Source organism: Bidens hawaiensis, unplaced genomic scaffold (assembly GCF_021521415.1).
Source record: "Bidens hawaiensis isolate Kalapana, Puna unplaced genomic scaffold, B.hawaiensis_p1.1 tig00004617_1, whole genome shotgun sequence".
Taxonomy (NCBI): Eukaryota; Viridiplantae; Streptophyta; class Magnoliopsida; order Asterales; family Asteraceae; genus Bidens; species Bidens hawaiensis.
Window position 1 is genome coordinate 677,955 of NW_027491281.1, and position 14,876 is coordinate 692,830.

The window sequence follows — 14,876 nt, forward strand, 5'->3', positions numbered from 1 at the left end:
CAAGCCCATTGGAAGGTCGTTAATTCCGAATGCCAATAATTTGCCGGTATATGCAACCGCTTGAGTGATTACGGTTGGCGTTGTCACACCCCAACTTAGGGCCTAGGAGTGTGACCAATAGTTGGTACCTGTTTTGTAAATATATCAGAGTTTAATGTTGTAAAGCGAAAATTTTTAATTAAAATATTAATATATTTCGAAAGTCGGGAATTAAACACGCGATGGTTGGTACAAAAGTGTTTGATACATAAAAACCGTAATTTACATTATTTTAATAATAAAATCTCCATCTGAGCCATCAGATCATCTAATGGTTATTCTTCATCTCCAAACACCAAATCTCGATTACCTGACAATTAGTTATAAAATACGTTAGCAACGCATGCTGTTGAATATGTTGACACAAAAAATTCTAATACTTATTTATCCCCTCGAGACATTATAGGCCTCGGCCCAACGTGGCTTAGGAAACAATCAAGTTCTAAAAGCCTGAATAACTATTACAAACTCCAGCTTAACTCGAGACCGCTCAACTGTAACATCCCCAAAATTTTTGTCCAAATTTGACAACTTAGTAAAGTTAAAGGATCAAAATTATTCTCTAAAATAAGTAATGATAAATTTAGATAAAGAAAATAAAAACATGATATAAGGAAATAAAAAAATTCCATAAAAAAATCTATCTATTATAAGGGTATGGAAGAAAGAAAACTCATCCCATATGAAAAGATGCAAGAAAATGAAAACATTTCACATGGGTATAAATAAGAAATATAGAATCCATTTCACATGGAAAGTGGTAAAGAAATGGAAGCTCATTATAAGGAAGAAAGTTTCCATAGTAATATTCTTTTATGCCAAGCATGCACCAAGTGGTCCTAGCGGAGGGTGCGGAGCGCCCAACGCACACGCGCACGGGCTCGGGCGAGGATGAGGACGATGGCAACGGTGACGGCGACGGCGCAATGTGGTGCTTTGATGGGGCACTTTGCACAGGGACCCATCGCGATACACGTTGAGTCCAAGAACAAGGCAATCGCGATACGCGATGGGCCGTTATGACTCAGCGACACATGCCGCATCCGAGTGACACGTGGCAACGTGGCACTCTCTGAGAAACATGAGTCATTGCGATGCGCGATGACCAAAAGAAAGGGTCCATCACGTATCTCGATGGGACCGGAAATCAGCTATAAAGATGAAGGCTCACGACTCATTTTCATTCACAACCAAACCTTTCTCTCTCTAAATTACTTTCTCTCACTACCTTGTAAAGCGTGCCCTCGATACGATAATCAGCTATAAAGATGAAGGCTCACGACTCATTTTCATTCACAACCAAACCTTTCTCTCTCTAAATTACTTTCTCTCACTACCTTGTAAAGCGTGCCCTCGATACGATAATCATCACCTCGTAAGCCGTTCCATATACCAACGACACCTCGAAGTTCGTGCCGACAAATCCCGACGATCAGCGCACCTCATTTTGCGTGCCGACCTCGTAACGTGTGACGACCTCGTAAATGCGTGCCAAGCTCTGAAGTTCCGCTAATTAAAGTCTTAGTGCGCGACATAGAGTAGAAGTGCTGCACGTACAAGTTAGGCATATAAACTTCGTATGCCCGCATAAGGTCAATCATTCATTCATTCACAAAGGTTTTCAAACGAGATCACCACATCATACAGAATAGACAATCTCAGGTGAATACGTTAAACCTTTTTCAGTCAAGATAAACGGGTTGTTTATTTTAAACAAAGTCAGTCAAATAAAGATTTATGGGATTACGTGATCCCTATTGAAATACAAGATAGAAATTAAAACAACTCAGACCGAGTACACATGTGTCTGGATACAAACATAATGAATCTAGTCTATCAATCAAGGCTACGTGGCCGCAGACTAGAGATCATAATAAAAGTTCTCCAATGGTCGTCAGTTCCCGGAGAGCCATAATTGTGTGTGTATGGCAGTGGCACAATCCCAGAAATAAGAGACGTTTCTGCTGAGTGTATTCAAGAAAACTATCTTGTCAGTCAAAGAAAGATTTATAAAACAATTTTAGAGTCAACGATTCACCAGCATATCGCTGACGTATTTTTACCCAACATTTCAGGAGATAAAGTTAATACATGTAGCAAGGAATTAGAGTCATTCAAGAAGATAGACGCTCGCAAGGTAGAGATGACTCAGTTTTAAATTATTTAAAGATTGTAAAAAATATGATTTGTAAAAATCAAACTAGGTTTATAAATTAAACACTCGGGTATTTATTATCCGAGAAGCTTTCCAAATAAATTAAATATTTTTATTATTATTATAAATAAAGGTTTTACAATTAAATTGTCGTTTCAAAAATATATATATATTTTATTATAAATTAAAGACTTCCGCTAAACTTTGATATATTAACAAAATAGGTCCCAACTATTGGTCACACGCCTAGGCCCTAAGCGAACACCGCAGCGTTTGAGATCGTAGCCACTACCTATATACACAAGATTATCTTCACTCGAACATTGTAGGTCCGACCCAACGTGGCGGAGGCATAATCAAGCGTGGTGTGTTGTGCCCACCGTCTAACCACATATGAAAGAATCGAGACAAACATATACGATAGCCTGAGGCCAGCGATTACGTTTGCTTATAGTGATTTAGGGATACGAAATCCCATGTAATCATTTTAATGAGTCATTTTAATAAGTTGTAAAGAGTCGGACATATTCACCTTTGTTATGATCAGTGCAGTTTACTGATATATTCTTCTTGTTACCTCGGACATATAGTACGAGAATAACGTTTTATAAATACTAGATCAACGATCTAGATTTAGACCTTTAGTCTATTTGCTTAATCATTACCTTGATAATCATTTCTCTTTTATAAAATAACTGGACCTTTTGTCCAAGAAGTTTCAACATTTAAACACTGCATTTCTTCTTCAGGAAGAAACGTATATACCAAGTTTCTTATATCATAAGAAACATTTTAAAATATTTATAATTATAGATAAATAATATTTTATCTATACCCTCGTCTTATAAAAATTATATTTCACTTATTATATAATCAAGGTACAGAATATACCCTCGACTAGGGTCTAAGCCATGTATAATAAAATATTCGGGTGGAACCCCTACCTTGTATGGCTTGTACTTCTAGAAATGTCTAAGCATGATGCGGGCAGGACTCCTACTTGTCGTCGGTATTGAGGTAATGATCTAACAACACTTCTATGTCTTGCACGTATTTCGAGAACGAATAGTCGGTACAACGGGGTCAAAGAACGTATTTCGAGACAAGTGATTGTGAAGTGGGATTTGGGATGCCTAAAGCCGAGCTCGACACCCCTATATATAGGGCTGAGATTGTGTGACACTCGTCAATTTCAGGTTAACTCCGTTAATCCGAACTCCGTTAATTCAAACTTAATATCACACGAACTGTAACGCATATCTCATTACATTTAAACTAGGGTTTAAATGACACATGACAATCACTACACAAGTAGTCTTTTGGAATTTCACCGAAACACACACGAGTCGACTCAAACCGTTGGTGAACAAACGATAAGTATCATAAAGAAGTTGATAATTATGTGTTACGTTTATGTGCTACTTGGTGTTTACATGCATAATTTTAATTCATGTGGAAAATAAACTAACTTGTGCTAGAAATTGATTAACTAGAAGATTAGGGGGTTAAGTGTAATATATAAATATTATAATCAGGTTATTACACATCCCTAATCCCCCTCCCTCCCACATACGATCGATCTTCCCCCCCTCTCTTGGCGACCGTAGGCTACACACACACATACAATCTCTTTTCAAGCTTGTTTTGAAGGATTCAAGGTGCTAGATAGGTAATTAACATCTCCTTTAATCATTCCATGTGTTTAATTAGTCTATTGAAGGTGTTAATCAAAACCCTAAATCTTGAAAGTGATGATTTAAGATGAGTTAGGGTTTAATTATGTGTTTGTTGATGATTTCTAGTGAATTGATAACTAGTTGTATTGTTATTGATTGTTAATTGCATGTTTCTTGAAATTGAAATTTGAAGTAAAACCCTAATTGTGTATGTAAAGTGAAATTGAGATGCATGGTTGGTGGATTATGCATCCAAAGGGTTGTATGTATGAGTTATAGTGCATAGGCTAATTGTATGTTGAGTTTTGATGAAAACTGATGCTGGGCAGATTCTTGAATTCGTGTTTAAATGGCTGTAACTCGATGTTAATAGTGTATTTGGACGTGATTGTTGATTCTATGATATAGTAGGTTGAGTCTAGTTTCTAAAAAGTCTGAACTTGTAATTTTTGGACCTGCAAAAGTTAGTTTTTATTATTTTACAAATCTGTTGTGGAAGCCTTCTGGTAGGCTGTTTTGCTATTAAGATATCTCATAAACGACAACACCAATGGGGTTGATTCCACTTCCGGAAGTTAATATTTGGAGTTAGGAATCTAACCCAATTGTTCTTGCATTAATTGAATTTTCCATGTAATGGGAATAATATATAACATTCTGTTGCGCATGATAATGACTGCTGTGTGTTTACTGTTATGTTTTGATCATTGTGAGAAAACCGTATATGATAAAAATATAATAAAAATATTTTTAGAAACCTAACTCAAGTGTGCTTTTGTTATGATTTTTGGTGATTTATTGGACGTGTATTGATTTATTAAATAGAGAAATCTTATTGAGTGAAAATTTGTTTGGATAAAATAGTTGCTGAATTACTTAAGTTAACATGAAAAGTGCATAGTTGATCGATGTTTGCTATGTGTATGACTTAATTGACCTTGTGGGAGTTAGTTTACTAGTATTGTACAATAGTAACACTTGACACGATATTTGTTCACACTTGTAGCTTATCACCAACGTTTTTGTCGAGTCACACTTATTTCACAAACGAAACACGAAACGTATCTCATGCATAAGTTTTATGTACTGAATCTAGGGACTCACTCGTAGTATTGGAAAAACTCATTTTTGTTTTAGAGCACTAGTGAGGATTTTCTGTGACGCACACCTCTCTCGGATTCTCTTTTTGTTATCTTCGCAAACAGTGAGTTTCACGTCCCCTTTTTACTCTTTTTAAACGCTTTTATTTGGGGGAGATAACATACTCCAACAGTAACATCACGGGAATTTTGGGCCAAAAATGAAAACTCTCCAAAGTTAAGGGACTAATCCTGCCAAATTAAAACTCCAAAGTTAAAAATGAAATATCTGTTTTCTTGTCCTATCGCGCTACGCGATGGGGACAAGGGACAAGCCGAGGAAAGGTAAGGCTTACTACCTGACTAAATAATAATAAAATATTATAAAGGCTTAATGCATAAGTCGGAATTATGCTCGATGTTTATGGAAAGAAATTATATAACAAAGAAAAGAAAATAAAGAAATATGGAAGTGTGTATATATATATATGTGTGTGAAAAATATATAATTCTTTGTTATGAATATTATATAAGTAATAAAGGATATTCTTATATGATAAAAGAAAAAGAATACGTTTCTTAGAAAAGAAGAAACGTCGGGTTTTTATAATAAACTAAAGGTTTATAAATATTGCTTTTAAAACTAAAGGTTTTAAAGTAAAATAAATGAACTAAAGGTTCATCGAGATAATAAGACTAAAGGTCTTAAGCCGGATTGTATATACGACTAATAAAAGTTATACTCGTACTGTAGGTGCGATATAGCAAGAAAGATTACGCAAGGACGGTGTTGGAAACCGATCCCGATCAAAGGTGAATACGCCCCAATTTTACAAACTTGTTTTCAAATAAATAAACGTGTTATGTGTAAAACTTTACATGAGACTAAGTGTCTCTAAAAACATTATGAACAAGAGTAAAATCCTAGCCCTCAGGCTGTAGTATACGTTTGTCTGGATCCTTACATATGTGATAAAATGCGGTGGGCACATCGCACCACGCCTGGTCACGACCTCCAGCCACGATGGGCCGAACCAAAGTATGTTCGAGTGAGAATGACCTTGTGTATATTTATGGTACCTAAGTACGTTGGGACACTGCGGTGTCTTGCTGGGGTGACCCAGGTAGAGGCTCGAATTTATAATGATATTGTTTTAACTTTGTTATTCCTAAGCCAAGATGGGCCGAGGCACGCGTAACCCTCGAGGGGTAACAAAGTAAAAGAAAATGTTTTCGTGTCAGCATATTCACCAGCATTCGTTGCTGACGTATTTTTATAACATTTTGCAGGTAACCAAGATTAGAGCTAAAGGACGAAGGCTCAAGAATCCGATGGCTCGGATAAATTTTAAATGTTAATATAACTAAATGATGGTTTTGTAAACCTAAAACAAGTAAACACAAATGGAACTCGTTTCCATCTTTTGTAATGTAAATATTATATAACTTTGATCCCTATGTTTTATAAAGTCTTCCGCTAATTAACCGTAACTCTGATATATTTACAAATGTGGTACCAACTATCGAGTCACACGCCTAGGCCTAAGATGGGGGTGTGACACCAACGCTGTAGATTTTGTTAGTTTTTATATATCACTTGTAAGGCTAAGTGGCAAACAAACCAACTAAAGTCCTTCATAACATCGAACCGGTTAATATTTGTAAAATAGCGAGTCACTGTTGAGTAGTACTACTGGGTTTGACAAACCCCACCCAACTCTAAACTCCACTGTAGGTCGAGTGGGTGTAATCTTGGCTAACACATTACCATGGTCGTGGTTGACATGGTGACAAGGCAATTGATAAACATTCAGCTTCGGTGTCGAACACTTAGTAATACATGCTTGATAGGTTATCTACCTATTGATATATAATTGACTTAACTCTATCTGGTAACGCAAAACGTAAACGCAAACGCAAACGCTTTATTTATATAAACTTGTGAACTCACCAACCCTGTGTTGACACTTTTAGTATGTTATTCTCAGGTAGCCGAGGCGGCGCGCGGTATAGGAACATGCATTTGCTAAACACCATTGCTTTAGAAACTTCTTTTAATTATTATCTTGATAACTTGGGTTTTTAAGTCGTCTTGTGTGGCGCAAACTTTTTGGTTTACAATTTACGCTTCCACATTTTTTTAAGACTTAATGTCTTGTTGGTTTAAAAACTTTAAACATGGTGTAACTAATGATTCCTATCATGTTAGTTCACACCCTCTAACGGTAAAACTCCGTTAGTGGATTTTGAGGGTGTGACAGATTGTGACCCATCGCGATATGCAATGGGTCGAAAAAGGGATCCATCGCTTATCACCACGGATCTGTTAACCGCTACAGAATATAATACTCCATCGCGTAACGCGATGGAACATTAGTTCGGCCATCGCGTATCGCAACACCGCCCACTAGGTTTGATTGGTCACCTAGTAGACCTGCCACGTATTGCCACGTCGCACCACATGGCTTGCCACGTGTCACGATTACTTCGCCTACGCGATGACCCAAAAGGTTAGGCTATCGCGTATCGTGACACTGACCATCCTGGGGCATTGTGATGTACCCATCACGTATAGCGATGGGTTATTCCTTTGATCCAGCGCGTATTGCGAAGGGTCTTGAGATCAAGAATTTTCATTTTAGTCCTTGAACTTTTATATCTTGTCACTTCCTGGCCTTGCTTCCACTTTCCAAAAACAATAAGGCGGCTCTCAAGCAGCTGCCGGCGATACGAGCGTGCGAAGTGCACCATCAAAGGGCCACATTGCGCCCAACGCCCTTCATCGTCGTTGTTTCCTTCGCCATCGCCATCGCCATCACCATTGTCCTCATCCTCGTTCGAACTCGTGCGCGTGCGCGTCGGGTGCTCCACACCCTTCGCTAGAACCACTTGGTGCATGCTAAGCATAAAAAAATATTACTATGAAAACTCAATCTCTTAAAAAGAGCTTCCAAATTTAACCCACTTTCCATGTGGGATGGAATTTATCTTTCTTATTGATACCTTTGGAAAGGAATTCTATTTTCTTCATTCTTTCCATGTGAGAAGCAATTCTTTCCCCCATTACCTTAATATAAATTCTTATAACTTAATATAATCCACATATATTATTTCTTTACCATATTTATTATTAAATTATTTTTCGGTTCTTCTATTTTCAAAGTTTACATTTTTAACCCAAAATATATATGGTATTTTGCGAGATGTTATTGGCGTAGTGGGAAAAATGACACCGAAATCTAATATCGAGCGCTAAGCGACTTTCCAACTTAATGGCAAACCGAAGGGCGGATCGGGAAAGCGTTTAATCATTTAAGTTGTTGAGAAAAACTCAAGGTTTGCCCGAAATGGAAAGGGGAACCCACTGTTCTGGTCACTCGACGACGACGAAGTACAAGAGTTGACTCGACCCCGCAGGAGAGGAAAAAAAGAATAAGAAAAAAGAGGAGGGTTAGTCGTCACGATTCAATGTGGAGCCCAACGAAGAAGTCGAACATCTAAACAAGGCATTCAGTCATTTTGAAACCCATACCGTGGAACGTACCACTACCATGAAAGAAACCAACTAAAACCACGAAAATGTTGTCGCTGTGTTGGAATTGCTTCAAATGGGTAAATACTACGAATCCCTCAATGCGGTCGGGTTAGATGAAGAGGCCGCATTATTGCAACAACGACGAGTTCAAAAAATGCACCGATATTATGGATATAGTTTTATGGTTTTTTTGTTATGTATTTTTTGTATTTCTTTTTTAATTTTTATGTATTTTTATTTAAATGTTTAATTTAATGGGTTTTTATTTGTTTAATTTATTTATATAAAGAAAATAATAAGATGGTGACGTGGAAATGAGGGGCTACAACATCATTACACCCCTAAAACAAAAATCCACATTTTGCTGACTAGACGTCACATGGCGCAAGTCGCCGCATTTTATAGCCCCTTCAATACGCATAGCCTTAGTTCTCCGGTGTTATTCGTGTAGGTGTTATTCGGTATACATATCGTCCTCATCCTCGTTCGAGCTCGTGCGCGTGCGCGTCGGGTGCTCCACACCCTCCGCTAGGACCACTTGGTGCATGCTAAGCATAAAAAAATATTACTATGAAAACTCAATCTCTTATAAAGAGCATTCAAATTTAACCCACTTTCCATGTGGGATGGAATTTATCTTCCTTATTTATACCTTCGGAAAGAAATTCCATTTTCTTTCTTCTTTCCATGTGGGATGCAATTCTTTTCCCCATTACCTTAATATAAATTCTTCTAACTTAATATAATCCACATATATTATTTTCTTACCATATCTATTATTAAATTATTTTTTGGTTCTTCTATTTCAATGTTTACATTTTTAACCCAAAATATATATGGTATTTTTCAATATGTTATTGGCGTAGTAGGCAAAATGATGCTGAAATCTAATATCGAGCGCTAAGAGACTTTCGAACTCAATGGCAAACCGAAGGGCGGATCGGGAAAGCGTTTAATCATTTAAGTTGTTGAGAAAAACTCAAGGTTTGCCCGAAATGGAAAGGGGCACCCACTGTTCTGGTCGCTCGATGACGACGAAGTACAAGAGTTGACTCGAACCCGCAGAAGAGGAAAAAAAGAATAAGAAAAAAGAGGAGGGTTAGTCGTCACGATTCAATGTGGGGGCCAGCGAAAAAGTCGAACATCTAAACACGGTATTCCGTCATTTTGAAACCCATACCGTGGAACGTACCACTACCATGAAAGAAACAAACAAAAACCACGAAAATGTTGCCGCTGTGTTGGAATTGCTTCAAATGGGTAAATACTACGAATCCCTCAATGCGGCCGGGTTAGATGAAGAGGCCGCATTATTGCAACAACGACGAGTTCAAAAAATTCACGAATATTATGGATATTAGTTTTATGGTTTTTTTGTTATGTATTTTTTGTATTTCTTTTTTAATTTTTATGTATTTTTATTAAAATGTTTAATTTAATGGGTTTTTATTTGTTTAATTTATTTATATAAAGAAAATAATAAGAAGGTGACGTGGCAGTGAGGGGCTACAACATCATTACACCCCTAAAACAAAAACCCACCCTTTTCTTACTAGACGTCACATGGCGCAAGTCGCCCCATTTTATAGCCCCTCCAATACGCATAGCCTTAGTTCTCCGGTGTTATTCGTGTAGGTGTTATTTGGTATAAATATTTTATTCAACTAAAACAAATCCTACTAAGGGTCTTTACGGTGATGCGCTATCTATATATAAGTATCTTGGAGGATGTAATGTTTTAGATAATTAAATTTTACTTATTAGGAAGATTTGTGTATATGTATGTATATGGCTTGTTTAAGACCCCAACTGGTGACAAAATTTGACAGGCGAAACGTTTACTCATAGCTCATGACACTAAATTAAAGTGACTATATTATATATTCAAATTAAAGGATAACATTCATAAAATGACATCAGGCCCAAAATAAATCATTCAAAACAATGAAACAAACAAACACGTCTAAAATAGTCTTTTAAATATCCTAGAGGTATCTCTAGGTGATCTTTGTTCTCGAGCAAATTCTTAACGTGTAGCATATAGAAAATATTGTCATCACAAGGTTGGTGAGCAATCATATATTTGTAGTAATATATGAATATGAAAAAACAATGTGAATCACTATCTCATGGTCAGATAATCTAAGATAATGTAATGTAATGAAATCAATGAAAATTCCCGTTCATCTCAATTTATAATCGAACTATTTGGAAGCCTAGGTTCGTCTAAAGGACCATCCCACTATAGTGTTTGCGTTTGTCTACCATCTCCAACAATCAAATAATAAACACACTGAAAGTAGTGTGACACCCCTCACTTTCACGTTAACACCATTAACACAAACTTCGTTATCTTACACGTCATGCATAACATTTACACGAGTCAATAACGAGTCACACACATGAGTCCGTTAGTACGTGTTGGTGATTAATGTCGGATGAAATTTGTATTAATAATTCGGATATAAGTGTTATGTGTTAGATGGTTTTATGTGTCACACGATTTAGTACATTATGCTCCCTTAACATGTTATTAGTTATTATATAACAAATAATATCTCAAGCATATAATTATAATATTATCTATGTGAAATTACATGCCAAATGATTATGTGCTTAGTTCATAGCTTGTTTCGTGAAATTATGATCAATTGAGCGTAAGTTATAGTATTTATAAATAACAATGAGGCTTTATTTTTGTAAACTCAGGTTAGTGTCTTGGTTGTAGTTATTCGGTATGACTCAGTTTGGAATTAAAAAGGTTCGTGTTAGTCATAACATGCTTCAGTAAGGATCATTCTTAGAAATTATGATTATATAATATTAAAACAAATAAACCAAACCCTAACCCACCAAAGTTCAGCCGACTCCTTCCCTCTCTTCCACTTTCACGCCCTCTCATCCCACATGCACACATAACTTTCAATTCAACCTTAATTCTTGCAATTAGTGGTGTCTTTGAGAGATTCACATGATTCCAAATGTTAATTGGTAAGTTTTATGTATCAATTTTATGTTTTGATGAGTTATTGTGAAACCCTAGATGTTCAATCTCTGTAACTTTGATGATTATAATGTTAATTGATGAATTAGAACCCTAGGGATGACATAAACATGTTAGGGTTTGAGTTCTGATGACAACAGTGTGCTGACATACTTGTTATCGTTTATTGATTGGTTTATAACTTGATGTTAAATGATGGTTACTGATCGATTCTTGATTCTAGGATATATTATTCTGAGTCTAGTTTCTAGAAAGGTAAATTTTGTAATTTATGGACAAGTTTTGAATAGTTTTTATGATTTTACAAAAAACATGTGTCAAAGCTTATGCGGGGATTCAAATTCTGGTATGTCTTCCCGACATCATTACTTGAGGTTAACACAAACAAATGAGTTGGTTCCACTACTGGAACTAAGTATTACTAGTTTATAAGATAACCCAATTTGCCTTGCACAATTTGGATAAATGAGTTGAGAGAAACATGAAACTACTTTTTGTTGTGCAATCTGCTAAACTGTTGACACCTATAAAAGATGATTGAATTATTGTGACCTTTTTATGCATGATAAAAATATAGTAAAAGTTGTATGAGAAACCTAATTCATATATTCTGCTTTGGTAAATTTTGTATCATTTATCCTTAAGTTTTTCTTAATGAATCAAATCAGTTTGTACATGCCATAATCTGTCTCGTGAACTGAATGATCATAAGTTGAGTTGTATGATGAATATTTGGTTGCTTTGAAATGATATGATGTGTGGATACATGTTAGGACTTTTTGGTACCTTTGAAATTACTTATTATCACTAAAGAGTTATCGGGTAAAGTTTGTGTGAGTCCATATGTGGGTCTTAGAGTCACGTGTTGTTGAACACACTCTCATAACTTAAACACTTGTACTAGGAAACAGTTAGCGAGTCAAGTGCATTCTTTTGGTTCTGAGGAAAGACTATTAAACGCGAAATGAGGTGAGTTCATGCATTTTCCTTGTTTTCTGGATTGAAAACACAAAACTATTTTCTTATACTTGTTTTATGGATTGAAAACACAAAACACTTCTCATTATTTTCTGGATTGAAAAGACAACTATTTTCATATATTTGTTTTCTGGATTGAAAACACAAAATATTTTCCTTGTTTTCTGGATTGAAAACACAACATTTTATACTGGTTTTCGGGGAGAAAACATGGATATACTTACATACTGGTTTTCTAGAGGAAAACAAAGCGACTTGATTTGAATTTATGTAGTTTCTTATATATCACAAGTTTATACTAGATGCCCATGTATCACTTAAAGTCCTTACGTTACCTTGAACTGATAGGATGGGATCGCGGGTTTATATGGAGTAGTACTATTAGGTTTGACAAACCCCACCCGGGCTAGTTGCGCTAGCACGGCTGTGATGTCGTAAAACAGGTGTTATATTTACCTAACTTTTATACGCTAGTGTTGGTGATAGATCTGGTAAAAAGGCATACATACAGTCAGCTTCGGTTCAAACGTCTAGTAGCTTGTAAATGGGTTAGCTACCCTGGTATATTTGAAAAGTGCTAAATCTACTTATACATACACACTTAAGCTACGTATACTATCTGTAATGTATGTACTACTTTTTACTAGAACTTATGAACTCACCAACCTCGTGTTGACCCTTGAGTATTTATATTTGCCCAGGTTGCTAGATGTGCTAAGGAGTGGGTTGCATTGCCTATGTCTGGAGTCACAGTTGTCGCATGAACTTTTATTTCACATTGTTTACATTTGATGGGGTTATGCATGTTTGAGCAGGTGGTTTATTATTTTAAACCATTTACTTTTCGCTTCCGTAAATATTTAAAATGTATGGTTTGGTTTTTTGTTTTCTCATGTTTGAATGAGACTTAAATAACATTTTGAATATTTTGAAATGGATGTTTGGTGTCACACCCCAACCTACGGCGGAAATGCCGGGGCGTGAACTGATTTCTCACAGCTCTCAAGTTACTATCATGTAAATTGATAAATGACAATATCTATTTAATTTATTTAAATAAAACAATTACAGTTAAGTACATCAAGTAAAAAGAAATTACAACAATGATCAATTAAGTTTGTAAACTAAAAGGGCATCTCTACGTGACCTTCATCTTGCTAAACAACCAAGCTGATAACCTACAAATGCGTATAAAATATAAATTTGTCAACAACAAATGTTAAGTGAGTAAAACACCAGTTTAAGACACAAAAGTAATAACATATAATAAATAAAGAAAGATACAAATTGTTCCTGTGAGAATAAACAGTTAAATCATAGCATATAAACAATTAACCGAACCATAAAGAAAGGGCTAAACTGTTGCCATGCGAATGGGAATTGGTTACCAAGAATGAGATGTCGGTGAAACCATTGTCAATGCATCGGACGCCGGGCTCTACGATAGTCGTATGATAATACTATAATGTGAATATGTTGGACCTCTCCAATATGTATTCAAGTAAAGAAAGTAAGAAAATAGCAAGTTAGGCATTAAATAATATACACACAGGATTAAACAGTTGCGGTTTTGAATAGTAGATAATAGATAAATACTGTAAATATGCATATGTCCCCAAAAGGATTTAAAATAATTAAAAATGGGAGTGATTACTCACCTTAACGTATGAACAAAGGATCAAGTGATGATGATGTGAGAATGATGAACCCCTTCGGGATTTACCATCAAGTATTCCTAATTAAATAATATGTTATAAATTAATTATAAAAGATATAGCATGATTTAATGAATTTAGATTTCGATGTGATTTGGGTTATGTTTGGGATTATAATATTATGGATTTGAACGATTGATTTCTATAGTAATTATTATTGCAAAACTTAATATTGCTGATTATCATTCATAAGAAACATTATTATATTTTATTATTTGTATTATCACTTTAAATTAAATGCAATATATATGTGATCGAATTTGTAAACGCTTAGTTTAAATATATAATAGTTCAAGGTAATATATGAACATAAGTTGAGATCTAATATAATAATAAGTGGTTATGTAGTTTAAGATAATTTGTGATAATAAGATAAATATGTTCACGTAAATATAATAAATAATTACACACAAATGTTTAAATAATTAATCATTATAAAATATATATTTTAAAATCTCTAACGAGAAAATCTAATGATATAATATCATTAATACGTTTATATTATCCCTGCTTGAAAATTGTACATATTATATATATATATACACCAAAAACTTATAACGAGCTTAATTGTCAAGAACATGATCCTATGATGTCGGTTTGATAAGAATCATGTCTATTTAATAATTAATACAAAAAGAATTATTTAATAATTCCTTTAACTGGTTAAAACAATTAAAACCAAAAAAATTAACAAA